Source organism: Papio anubis, chromosome 8 (genome assembly GCF_008728515.1).
Source record: "Papio anubis isolate 15944 chromosome 8, Panubis1.0, whole genome shotgun sequence".
Lineage (NCBI taxonomy): Eukaryota > Metazoa > Chordata > Mammalia > Primates > Cercopithecidae > Papio > Papio anubis.
In genome coordinates, this window is record NC_044983.1 from 65,912,623 (window position 1) to 65,927,050 (window position 14,428).

General features: G+C 36.7%; 1 protein-coding gene across 14 annotated transcripts in view; it reads right to left on the reverse strand.

Moving 5' to 3' along the window:
* The window catches only part of NCOA2 (nuclear receptor coactivator 2), a 296,372-nt gene that overhangs the window by 132,076 nt on the left and 149,868 nt on the right, over positions 1-14,428 (reverse strand). For 4 of the 14 annotated variants that reach the window (XM_009213177.4, XM_021942415.2, XM_021942414.2 and 1 more), the window contains exon 3: positions 13,272-13,391. The exons of 9 other annotated variants lie outside the window; for them this stretch is intronic. The gene's annotated coding sequence lies outside the window, so the exon portion shown is untranslated. Of the gene's footprint in view, positions 1-1,832; positions 6,506-13,271; positions 13,392-14,428 lie in introns of those variants that run through there. One more of the 14 variants, XM_009213184.4, reaches the window with a different exon arrangement.

Below are 14,428 nucleotides of genomic sequence, written 5' to 3' on the forward strand. Positions count from 1 at the left end.
AACTACTCTTGCTGTAGAAGATTATTTAAAAAAAAAAAAAAGCATTTCTGTTCTGATACAAAGAAAAATGAAATGGCATGGATTCAGACCAGTTAAAACTACCATCCAAACCTGCTCATATGAGATGTCACTCACAAAATCAGAGAAGCACTCTCTCAACAGCCAGTTAAGTTTTATTCTTTTTAGCCATTTTAAATTCCTATAGGATACAGGATAATTACATTTACTGAGGCTGGATTTCAATGCCAGTCGTAAGTTAACTTATTGGATTAAATATCTTATTTGTCTTCATGTTCCCATTATTGTTTCATACGGTGGCTTGTAATAATAGTAGGTGCTCAATAAAAATACCTTTTAATTATTACAAAAGTCTCGGCTCATTCAAAGGTTTAGATAAAGTAACAAAATACAATTTAAAAACAAAATAAGGAAAAACAAAGAAAGCCCAAACAATACAACTTTGAAAATTTTATTATTCAAAATATTTAACATATGGTGCTAGCGTTTTCTGGGCTGAAAATGGTACGTAACCCTGTCTCACAGCCCACTTACAAGAACGTGAGAGTTACTGAAAGAGCAGTGGAAATAAAAAATGGAAAAAAAAAAAAAAGAATGTGGGTGAATACTATAGTTTAAAAAAAATCCCAAATTAATTAACTGCTTATTTGAACCAAGTTGTTTTTCTAGGTAAAGTGCCAGTGTTGTTTGTTTGCTTTTTTAAAGAAAGTCCCATTTAATAAAATTAATGATTTATTAAACTATACTGTGCTAAGATATGGCTTGTAGATATAAAGAAGAATCTCCTGCACTTAGTATAATTAAAAATTATGTTTGAGTTGCTCTCATCTTTTATTAGAAAAGACAGTGAGAATTAATTCTTTGTTAAACTGTCTATACACCTTATAAATTGCCTGATACATTCCTTACCTCTTCCAACCTCAGTTTCAAAAGGGAACTGCATACAGTATAGTTTAATTTCAAAATCATATGTGATTTGGAAACATACATACACTTCAGCACATCTGCTCTAGAAGTTAAATGAAAAACATTAGCAAAATCATTCTCCGAGTATATGTTGTGTAATTGTTAACCCTTTTCAGATAATGCTTCTGATTATCTTTCACCAATCTCAGACTATTTTAAGTACTACATTTTCCAAGGTTAAGAGACAGGTACAGACTGCTATGAGAATTAATAGCATTAACATGAGCAAAAGTAGACAAGTACAGTCTGAAGATTAACTGTAGTTATTTAGCTCTCTGCATATAGTAGCGTATGTAGCATATGATCAATCTGAGAAAGTTAGGTACTATATATAACAACAACAACAACAAAATCACTGAATGAAGGCCTCCACCAAAAATAAAAGCTGTACTTATCATGTAATCAAAAATTAAATAATTTCAAATTTATCACAAAGCTCCCCTTTAAGCCTGAAATTAGAAAAGGATAAAAAGTATAAAAGTAGAAAGATAAACCTTATAGTTATATTTATTCCTTAATAATTAAGATTTGCATTAAAAAATTAAGATTCTCCTCCTGAATTTTAGAAAATGCTTACCAAAATCTTTCCTAAAAACAAGCGTGACACTGTATTTGGCTACATAAAGAAACTACAAGGAATATTTAAAAACACTAAACAAACACAAAAGAAATAAGGACCACGGAATCAATTTGGGTCACACTGTATCTATGTGTTCCTGAGAACATTATCACCGCCTGGTTGTCATGCTCAGTTCTCCCGTCTACAATGCGCCGCACATCCAATCCACAAGCACACAGAATTCCAAGAACATTACCAAATATTAAGTCAGAGCACTTCTGAAACACACCTTGTAATTGTCCACAGCTTCTGCAGTTCATATCAGAGCTGAGCAGCTTCTCTTTATCTTCACCAGTGATGTAAATACAAATATCATACATCACTCATCAAAACAAAACAAAAACCCCCACAATTAGCAATAAATTTATTGCCTCAGAGATAAATCTCCTCTGTTAACCCAAACCAACATTACATCTTGATGTAAACCTAAGCACATGCTGAGCACCCCGCTGCTTATCTCCTCTATCATTTGTTTCTAACGATAGCTGACAAACTAGCCACACAAATCCTTTTTTAGCTGCTGATCAGACAGATCCCCCTTTGACAATCCAGCATGGTGGAACACTCGAAAATTCTTCCTGCTTCTATTCTATTGCTTGCTCTAAAACCCGGTTTCCTTTTCATTGAGATAATAGCCTTTTCTGCAGTCACATGACCCAGAAGCTACATTAGCAGAGCTTTATGATAATAGACTGAGTAAGCCTCTACCCCCTCCTGCTATTAAGGGAATGTCTTTTTCTTTTCTCTCCCTCTCTCTCCCTCTCCTCTCTCACACAGTCTCAGACTCAGTCTCTCACTCTCTCACACACACATACACACGTGCATGCAGTGTACACATGCACTCACATATGCATGTCTAAAATTATTTAGTCTTGGAATGTTAATAATAAATAAAAAAATATATACCCTAAAATGAAAATATAATTTCTAGATCTGCTGCTAAAAATAAATGCTCAAAACAAACATTCTGATGCATGGTTTTCCTTTCACTAGGATGTACCACACTGGCCATGAACAGTGAGGGGCAGTTAAAAACAAATATATACTCTCTTCAGCTTTGCCCTCAACGATATAAATCTGACAAATCTGGCATAATGAACACGTTGGAGACATTACAGCTATCCACATATTAAGAATTAATTCCCTGTATTAGTAAAACACATATACACATATTTTTTAACACCAAAAAGTACTCTTGTTAAGAATATATCCTTATTAAGTAATTCATAATTTGTCCCAAGAGGAAAAATATTCCCATGGCCAAAGCAATCTTAAAAAATAATAATCAAAAGTTACTTTAAGGCTGGTTACCTTTGTCCATTTCTGATAAATGATCAACTCTCAAAACACATATCTGGAAACACCAGCACAGTGCCTGACACACAGAGGCTGCTCCATATTTTTTTTAAAATTTCCCTAGTAACAAGCAGAAGCACCAGATCAAAAGAAAGCAGCTGATTACATTATATTCCTACTTCATCTTTTGTTATGGTTTGTTTCACATTAAAAACTGTTCTTAATCCATGAAGCAAGCAATTTGAGGAAGAAGTTTAAATTTGAGAGTGCTGGGTAGTTGAAAGTGGGGGGAAAGATGATGTAAGGAACTACGCTCAAGTACAATGTGCAAAGTGAAGAACGCTGTACACGAGGAGACTAAAAGAATGACAGATTCTGTTAATCTGAAGTCAACAGAAATTTAAACTATATTTTACATTTCTTGGTTGTAACTGGCTTCCTCATCTCAAAAATGCAAAACATATTTTTAATATATATATTTTACTTTTAACTGTGATAAAATATACATAACACAAAATTTATCATCTTAACCATTTGTAAGTGTACAGTTCAATAGGGTTAAGTACATTCATACTGTTACGCAACAGATCTCCCGAACTTTTTCATCTTGCAAAACCGAAACTCTACACCCATTAAACAACTCCTATTTCCTCCTCCCCCAGCCCCTGGCAACCACCATTCTACTTTCTGTTTCTAACAGTTTGAGCACTTTAGATACCTCATATAAGTGGAATCATACATTAATTGTTCTTTTGTGTATACTTTACAGATTATTTTAATACCAGATCAAGACAGAGTTTTCATTTCACAAAATCATTTTACATAAACTGCATTATTCATAAGTAAACCGAGCCAAACTTATATTCTTTAATACAGAAAAACCAAGAATTATTACAGATACCAGAAGGGATTATTATCATTATCATATAAAAGTTATCTATACAAAAAAACTCTCTAAGTTCTCAGAACTCAAAGAATTTGACAACTCTAATTCCAACATTAGAGTTGGAATTAGTTTAATTAACCACTCAACATACAAATAAATAGGACAGAATGAGTGTTTACTAATTCTCTTTAAGTCACTGAAGGGAACTATGGCCACTCTGGAAGACAACACTAACAACAGAGCCTGAAATGATTAGTGAGGTGTCAGGGAACATAAGTTTTCATAAAGACCTGAGCAAAGAAATTCAATTAGGAAATAAAATAATTTCAGAGATGAAGAAAATAAACGTAAAAAATTTAAAATACCAGCCTATGCCAACACCTCATAATGAAAACCCAAAGTACAATTCAGAATTTTTAAGATAATATTTTAATTGCTAAAGAACCTTTAAAAGTTATAATGATTTTTACCACCACCTAAATATTTTCATTATGGACGCAAAATCTAAAATCAATAATCAGCCAAGGCAACATATAAAATCAATCCAATGACTAGCAGATATGAGACTTTTAAAATACTAGCAAAAAACTGCAGGGGGCAGTTTGTGAAATCCGTCTACCCAAATGTGTTCTTTTTCTGCTCACAAGCTCATGAAACCTTTGGCAACCTTATAGATCACTTCCACAGAGAGAGCGTGAGGTCACAGACATGCTAACATTAACACCATGTGTCCTTTATTAACTACAATGGTGCTTTCACAAATTATTTCTCAGCCAGATCATGGGCAGCAGCAAAATGTTGTGCATCCCCTGACCAGATCAATCGCAGTAAGAGAACGACTCCTGCCAAACACATCTAAGTAAAATGTCTTGATCCAGATTCTGTGCTTACACTTCAAGATGTATTGCTGTTAGCAAATCTGTCCCTCTGTCATATTTTCTGCTGGCATACACGAACTGGTAAAATTGCCTAACTCTCCTCCTGAGTGCAAAAGATAGCAACAGCAGATTTTATCATTAGCAATTTTAAACTTTTTTCTTCACCAAGGCAGTAGTGTTTACAAGGGAATTAGACTAGATAATTTGTCAAGTTGTTTTTAGCTTTAACATTTTATGATGGTGGTTGTATATAATTGTGGTTCATTTCTTAATCCAAGAGTCTGGTGAGAAGTAAAACAAGGATTCAACAGAGTAGAATGTTTTCATTTTTAAACTGAGGTACAATTTACATTCAGTGCCATATACAGATCTAAAGAGAACTTAAGAGTAAAGTTCAATAGTTGAGACAAATGAAAGCATCTATGTAATCCAGGCTCCTATCAAAATGTAGAACACTTCCATCACTCTGCAAAGTTCTCTTGTGCCTGTTCTCAGCCAAACTCCACACCTCTCGTCCTTGCCAACAACCACTATACTCTGATTTTCTATTACCACAGATTAGTTTTGCTTTGTCTAGAACTTTAAATAAATGAAATCATACAGTAAGTACTCTCTGTCCTAGCTCCTTTCAGTACAAAGCTTTCGAGTTTCATCCATATTACTGCATAGCCTTGGGGGATTGGTTCTAGGAGCTCCCTGTGGATACCAAAATCCATGGATGCTCAAGTCCTGGATATAAAAGGTATAGAATCTGCATATAATCTATGCATATCCTCTCATATACATGAAATCATCTCTAGATTACTTATGATACCTAACAAAATGTAAGTGCCATGCAAATAGTTGTTATACTGTATTGTTTTGGGAATAATGACAAGGGAAAAAAGCCTGCACATGTTCAGTAGAGACAACATTTTTTTTCTCCTGAGTATTTTCTATCTGAGGTTGGCTGAATCTAGTGTGCAGAACCCACTAATACAGAGGGTGACTGTATATTAACAATTTGTTTCTTTTCATTGCTTAGGATATTGTATGAATATACTAAAGTTTGTCCATTCTCCTGTTGGTAGACATTTAAGTTGTTTCTAACTGGGAGCTTGTGATGAACAGAATTCTGACGTGGTTCTGCAAGATTCTTCACCCCCTGGTGGACATGTTCTGCACATTTCCTAGGACTGTAAATATGACAGATGTTTTTACCCCGACGATCAGTTTATGTTATATGGCACAACTGGCTCTAAGAAAGAAAGATGACCAGGGTGGGCCTGAGCTAACCATTCATTTTCTTTGTTAGTGTACCTGAGGGGCAGGCTCCTCAGCATTAGAGCACTGACACTGAAGGGCAGAGACCACACCTTTTATCTCTCTAACCCACAGCAGCATCTATCCTAGCGCTGCTTCTGTATGACACATGGTCAAAATTTATATACTGATAGTTCTTTTTCCTTAAAAAGGTGATTATGTTGCAACATGAAAAAATGCTTTTGAAGAGGCCACTTTAGAGGGAGGAAAGAGCATGCCCTCAGAGTTAGACTTCTGTCCGAATACATATGCCAGATATGCAGTGCCTGAGCAAGTTACTTAACCTCCCCGTCTCAGGTTCCTTATCTATAAATGTGTGTCTCTGGGGGAGAGAGGATGTTTATATTGTTATTGTGAAGAGTCTATGAATTATATGTAAAGCAACTAGCCCAGTGCATGGCATAGGAAGACATCAATTGATGGTAGTCATCATTAGCTCTTAGTTTGATATGATGTTCAGCAAAAAGAAGAAACAATGTCTGTATATCAAAACTGTAGGCCAGGTGCAGTGGCTCACATCTGTAATTCCAGCACTTTGGGAGGCCAAGGCGGGTGGATCACCTGAGGTCGGGAGTTTGAGACCAGACTGGCTAACATGGTGAAACTCTGTCTCTACTAAAATACAAAAAAGTAGACGCGCGTGGTGGTGCATGCCTGTAGTCCCAGCTACTCGGGAGGCTAAGGCAGGAGAATCGCTTGAACCCAGGAGGTGGAGGTTGCAGTGAGCCGAGATCACAACATTGCACTCCAGCCTGGGCAACAGAGTGCAACTCTGTCTGAAAAGAAAAAAAAGGAAAGAGGAGGAGGAAAAGAAGGAGAGGGAGAGGGAAAGGGAGAGGGAGAGGGAGAAAGTGAGGGAGAGGGAGATGGAGAAGAAGACGACCAAAAAATGATGATGAGAGTCAGATTAAACTGGGTGAGACCAGAGGTCATTTTCATTCTAATTTCCAAACTTTTAGTAATGTTGTTTTCATCATTTAAAAATACAGCAAAGACCAGGCGTGGTGGCTCATGCCCTGTAATCCCAGCACTTTGGGAGGCAGAGGCAGGTGGATCACTTGAGCTCCGGAGTTTGAGACCAGCCTGGGCAACATGGTGAAACCCATCTCTACAAAAAATACAAAAATCAGGCAGGTGTGGTAACACACACTTGTAGCTCCAGCTACTCAGGAGGCTGAGGTGGGAGGATCATCTGAGCCTGGAAGGTCAAGGTCTGCAGTGAGCCATAACTGCACTACTACACTTCAGCCTGGTTGACAGAGTAAGACCCTGTCTCAAAAAAAAAAAAGAAAAAAGTCAGCCGAGTGTGGTGGCACGCCTGTGATCCCAGCTGTTGAGCAGACTGAGGTGAGAGGATCACTTGAGCCCAGGAGGCAGAGGTTGCAGTGAGCTGAGATTGTGCCACTGCACTCCAGCCTGGCATCAGCGAGACCTCATTTCAAAAAAAAAAAAAAAAAAAAAAAAAGCCAAAAATGTTTATATAACTTCTGAAGCTGGGTATGATGGGTACATAGAAGTTTACTATACTATTCTAAATTTCTATAATACAAATGTTAAAAAACAGAGTTCAGTGTACCAAAAGGTGACAAATCTTTAATCTACAAAGATTTCTTCTTTATACACTATGACCACATATTTATTAATTAAAAATGAGATAAGCTCTGAAGGTGACATGTTTAACAAGTTGCAGAGTGTGAACTTTTCAGTCATTTATAATATTAATTTGTAAACCCATTAGCATTGTAATTCCATATTATAGCTAAATATCAGATTTTTTAAACCTGATAAAATATGAAATAATCTATATGTTATATACATTTTTAAATGCAGTGAGAAATACGTTCCATAAATAGTAGGATAGTAAGGGAAAAAGTAATACTGCCCATTTGAATTTATTGTTTCCATTAGGCATAGATCTGCATAGAATTAAGTCACTTGGGCCTCTGACCTCCTTCCTCAGGTGAGCAACAGATAGAGAAAAGAGCCATCTTTGAATCTCTTGCTTGTGGGTATCATCCCACTAACATTAACTAGCGATTTTTTTTTTTTTTTTGGATCTGTAGGAAAATGAGCCTTAGAAAAGGCCCAACTGTGCTAAGCTAGCAGGGACTGCCATTTTGTTGGGTTATTTCCAATAAAAGGCTTATGCAAACAGCAGTGCATAAATGTCTATGATACTATTGCAGATTATACCCACACAAAAGAGGGCTGAAGAGAAGGACTATAGAGTGCAATCACTTCTAAACACGACTCTGCCAAGTTACCACTTCATGAAATGGAATAATATACAAATAGCATACTACATTTCCATCTCAGCATTTGTACTTCATCCAAGGATTTCAGAGGCTTGAAACGACTCAGTTAAATTCTTCCTAATTAGCGCACTGTAAACCACTCTAAAGTAAGTTGCCTTTAAAAATGTATTTACTCCTTGAAGTCAGTGGAGTACCACTAGGTTAAAACTGAAATTCTTAAGTGACCTGTTAACCAGAGTTAATGAGAACCCTAGTGGTCTATACAGGTTATACCTTATAAACCTTGGGCTTTCACAAATGCCAAAGGCTCAGAGAAAGATCACAATAATTTGATTCACTGATTAATCCAGCTCTTTGAGATTAGTATTATTCCCAAATAAGTCTCTGACAGTTTTAATGAACAACCAGAACTTTAAAAGGGGCTAAAGAGAATGTGAGAGCCATCTAGTCTTGGGACTCTCAAAGTCATCCGTTTCAAATTCTCAGACTTGGATAACCATTGCCTCTGGTTAGACTTTTCTGGTACAGACAGTCATTCCCTATATCCACAGGGTATTGGTTACAGGACCTCCCATGGATACTAAAATCCTCAGATGCTCAAGTCCCTGATACAAAATGATATTTGCTTATAACCTACACATAGACTTTATTTATAGATTACTTATAATGCCTAATACAATGTGCTATGTAAATAATTGTTATATTGTGTTGTTTTTAAAATTTGTACTATTTTTATTGGTTTTTAAAAATATTTTTGATCCATGGTTGGTTGAATTCAAAAGATGTGAAACCTGCAGACACGGAGGGCTGAAAGTGTCTAGCTTTAGAATCATTTATGTACTAAGTAAGGAGAATCTCCCAAACTGTTATTAAGTCAAAAAGAAACTGAAAGCAGAGAGTAGACCATACTACTTAAGTAGTGGTGGTTAGTGGCTGGTTGCAGTGGGGAACACCTGTAATCCCAGCACTTTGGGAGGCTGAGGTCGGAGGATCGCTTGAGCCCAGGAGTTCAAGACCAGCCTGGGCAACATAGTGAGACACTGTATCTATTATTTAAAAATAAAATAAAACAAAATAAAATGTTAGAGAGGATGGAGCTTTCAGGGTACAACATATGCTTTGACCATGATGGCTTAATGGCCCTATATAACTTCTTCCCATCCTTAACTCTGGTGGATTAACCAGATTTGCTCTTCTGACTCTACATTCTCTGGTTCTCCTATGTATTAACTTTTCCCAAATAGAGTCAAAAGAAAGTGACAATCACACACATTAGGGCCCTGAAGAAACCTGGTTCCTCAATTTACCAAATATCACACAGGTCATTGGTATTAAGGCTTTTATGTCTTTTTGGACAGCCTACTTTGATGAAGATCAGACTAATTAATGTTTTCATTTATTTGCAGATTTGACCATACAAATGGAATTGTCAAAGACAAGAAGCTACTCTTTATAGAGATGTTATATTCTGAGACAAATAATTAATTATTCATGTATTCCAAATTTCAACAGGCACAAGAGACACTTGTGACAAAAGGTGCTAGGGAATATGTGTTTTAAATTTGTCTGCAAGACTGCATTTCTCACAGCATATCACTGCTTCTTAGCACCCTCAGCCTGTTCTGACTCAACTTCAAGTGTACTGTTAAATGCTTTTGAATGAGGTTGATTTCTTTCACCTTTCCTTTCCTTTCTTCTGTTTTCTACTTATTTCTACTCATCTTCCTCTCAAATTTTTGTGAAGATTATTTATCCTTGTAAGCAAGAGGGTGATAACTGCAGTCACAGTGGCAAGTATGGGAAAAGAGGGCAAATATCATTAGCAGAAAAAAGACATATTTCCTTAAAGGCCCATAAGCCACAATAATAGTTTATAATAATGGAAAAGTATTTTTTATACCTAACTTGTTATCTTCTAGTTCTTTCTTTTTTTAGCTCTAAGTTAATTCCATCCAACAAACACATATTCAGCACCAATGACGCATAAGACACTACGTCTCCAGAACAAAATCCCTGCCCTCCAGGGACTCATAATCAAAGAGGGAAAAATAGAAAAGCAGGCAAAACTTAGAAAATATAATCAGAATGCCAGAGTAGAAATGTATCAAAAATGATACCTGAATTAGGGACAATAGTTAGGAAGTGTGCAATATCATTGAGAAATGATGAAACTCTGAACCTAACCTTAAAAAAAAACCTCTCACATATATGGTCCAATGATTTTTGACAAGGGTACCAAGACCATTCAATGGGGAAAGGATAGTCTTTTCAACAAATAGTACTGGGAAACTTGGATATCCTTATGAAAAAGAATAATGCCGGAGCCTTACCTTAGGTATACAAAAATTAACTCGTAATGATTCACAAGATCTAAATGTAAGAGAGTAAAAGTTAAACAATACTTACAAGAAAACACAAGGGAAAAAACTTCATGACACGGGATTTGGTATTTCTTATATATGATACCAAAAGCATGGGCAACAAAAGAAAAATAACTTGGATTTCATCAAAATTAAAAACTTTCAGGCATCAAAAGGCACTATCAACAGAGTGAAAAGGCAACCCATGGGACAGGGAAAAAAAATTGCAAATCGTATATTTGATAAGGGATTGACATCCAGAATATATGACGAACTCCTACAACTCAATAGCAAAAAAGCAAGGAACCCGATTACTGGCAAAGGACTTGAATACACATTTCTCCAAAGACGACATACAAATAGGCCAATAAGCACATGGAAATATGCTCAACATCACTAATCATTAGGGAAATGCAAATAAAAAGCACAATAAGATACCACCTCACACCCATAAGGATGGCTACCATCAAAAATACAGAAAATAGCAAGTGTGGGTGCGGAGGCAGAAAAACTAGAACCCTTGTGCATTCCTGATGGCATGTAAAATGGCACATCCATAGTGGAAAACACTGTGGAAAACAAAAGTTTTTCAAAAAATATGATCCTGCAATTCCACTTCTGGGTATGTATCCAAAAGAACTGAAAGCAGGGACTTGAATAGATGTAAGAACACATGTTCATAGCTGCATTATACACAATAGCCAAAAGGTGAAAGCAACTCAAGTGTCCATTGACAGATGAATAAACAAAATGTGGTACACAATACAATATTATTCAGCCATAAAAAGGAAATTTTGACACCAGCTACAACATAAATGAACCTTGAAGATATTATGCTAAGTGAAATAAGCCAGTCACAAAAAGACGAAGATTGTATGATTCCTCTTACATGAGGTAGTCAAATCTTTAAGTAGCTCCAGCAATGAGAATGGTGGTTACCAGGGGTGGGGGGAGAGGGGGCAGGTAGGAATGGGGAGTTAGAGTTTAATGGGTAGAGTGTTTAATGGGTAAAGGAAGATGAAAAAATTGTGAAGATGGATGTTGTTGATAGTTGTATTACAGTGTGAATACCCGTAATGCCACAGAACTATACATTTAAGAATGGTTAAAAGGGTCAATTTTATGTGTATTTTATCATACTTTTTTGAAAAGCCTAATATAAATATTTTTTTACTTAGCAAATATAAAAAGTGCCTCTCAAATTTTTGCTTATACTTTCAACATTCTAACTCAACGAAAGAGTATTCTTTGTCAGCTGCCAAATTAGGAAAGACTTACTTTGATTCACAAGAAGGAAACAAAATAAAATTTTAAAAATACCTTTATACCTCAGTGGTTAAACTGAGGAATACCTCTGACCCATAAGGAGAGAAGCCAAGGGACAATAGACACATGACCATTCCTTAACGAAAGAGATGTCTGGTTTGTTCTACAATGATTGGAACCCCCAAGTCTATCACAGCCACCTGCTGTGTGCCCAACGTTGCAAGTGACTCATGTTAATTTGTCAGTAGTTTGGTAAGTGAAATTACCCAAAAATTTAAGAGTATTTTCTGCCAAACTTAAAAAACAGGAGATCAAAATTATATATTGACTAAACAAGAGAAACTCACAAAAAGTGTAGAGAAATGTAGAGAATTTTATTTCAGAAATGTAAGAACTAATAAAAATTTAGACCCACGCTTTAAGCAAGCTATGAAAAGCATACATAGGTAATTCTATATAACCCAAGCTAATCGGTAATTCCCAGTTTATTTATATTTTACTGTGTAATATAGTAATAAGTACATACTAATTCAAAGACAAAAATACAGACACAAAATGCAACTTTGAATCTCTCAAGGGTAAGCCCTAGTGTGGAATCCATCACGTCCAGCACATGCACAACACATACGCTGTGTTTACCTCCTCTCCCCTCACACAGCAGACGTTGCCAATTAATCACTTCTAAGCCTGTATGTGGCCTCTCAATTCTCCTCAACACAGCACTCCATGCAATCACTATAATCAATAGGAATTGGCACCAGAGAGTGAAGCATGCTTGCCATCCCAGCACCAAGGTGACAGTCGGGGGAAGATTAGGCATAACCATGAATCACACACAAAGAAGATCCAGGAGAACCTCTGCTAGCGGAAAGAAGATCTACACAACAGCTTTTGCAACAGCAACTTGCTACATGAATGGAAGCTGAATCTGCTGACTTGAAGCAGCTACCTTTCCTTCCTAAATCTGTTTTGGATGTGAATAAAGATCCAGCCAAGTCATCAGTGATGCAATAAGCTCCATGGTTCTTTACATACAGAGAGCTTTTATTCTTGACAGAATTAAAGAACTGAGGGACACATTTAAGGATATGTTCTTAGAGTTTTGTTACTGCTACTACAGAAAACCTTCCCTAGCAAGAGGGGAAGATTTCCAGATCGGCCAGCCACTCACCACCTGTCCCTCTAATTTTGCTGCTTCCTCCCAGGTTTATACTCAAACTACATTCCCAACCATTCCTAGAGACCAGCTGGCAGAAGGGGAGGCAAGGAAATGGAGGCAGATTTGCAAGTGACAAAAACATTATTCAGAGACAAGCTCTCAATCAGGCTGCCATTGCTAGTAAATGAATCTCGACAAGAACAGGGACTAAAGGACAGATTTTACAGTGCCGCTGCGTGGAAGATTTGGGACCACAGCTGCCTTACCCAGTCAGGTCAAACCATGAAGAAGCAGTAGTATTGTTTTTGTTGTTTCATTATATTTTCCAACATAAACATGGCCGACTTCATTGTAAAGGTGCCTCATTCGTTATACCATTTGACAGACTGAAGAGAAAGAAAAAAGCAATAAAGGCACACTATTTTATTACTTTTTAAATCAAACACTTTTAGTGCTTACCATATGCCAAATATCGGTCTAAGCTTTTAATTAATATTCACATCCATTTCTTTCACAGTACCATGGAGCTGGTACTGTTATGTCTCCCAATTTACACGTGAGGAAACTGTGGCACAGAAAAGTCAAGTGATGCTAAAGTAAACGGGTTAGGATTGGAATTCATACAGTCTGGTTCCAGAGTCTGCTCTCAGTCATGATACAAAAAGAACAGAGGGCACCTGTGCCTACTGTCTCATTGGTTCCTCCAAATCTCATGAGATTGGTTTCATCCTTCCCTTTTAGAGATGAAAAAACTGAGGCTCAGTGAAGTGAAGTAATTTACTTGAGGTTACAGAGTAGAAAGACTGCAAAACACTATTTACTGGGCACAAACAATATGCCAGCCACTCTGATAGGTGTCATCTTTTAATCCTCAACAGCCCTATGACAGAGGTACTAGTTTAGTCCACTTTACAGCTAAAGAAAATAGGGCTTAGAGAGAGGTCTGGTCGTTTAACTGGGGCCAAATTAGTAAGAACAGAAGAAATTTAAGTTCAGACCAGTTGAGTCCCAAATCCCTGGTTTTTCCCTTCTGATGCTACTATAAATAAAACTTTATATATCAGCTACAATAACATGTAAGGCATTGTTAGGGTTACAAAGATGACTCAGTTCCATTTAAGAAGCTTACAGCATATTGAAGGAGAAAGGTTAGTTATTCAAATCACAATAATTGCCACACATTTATTCATGAACCATTCCTTGGGGTCCTTCCTAAATGCAGGGCACTGTTCTAGGCACTGCATATAGCAGCAAACCAATCAGATAAGTTTCTTTGTCCTCTCGACCTAACAATCTAGAGACAGACAATAAACAAGATAAATAAGGAAAAGATATAGTATGTAAGATGATGATAAGCACTAAGGAGGAAGAGCGATAGGCAGGAGGATTAGAGAAGAGGGCAGGAGGTGGATATTTCAGATGG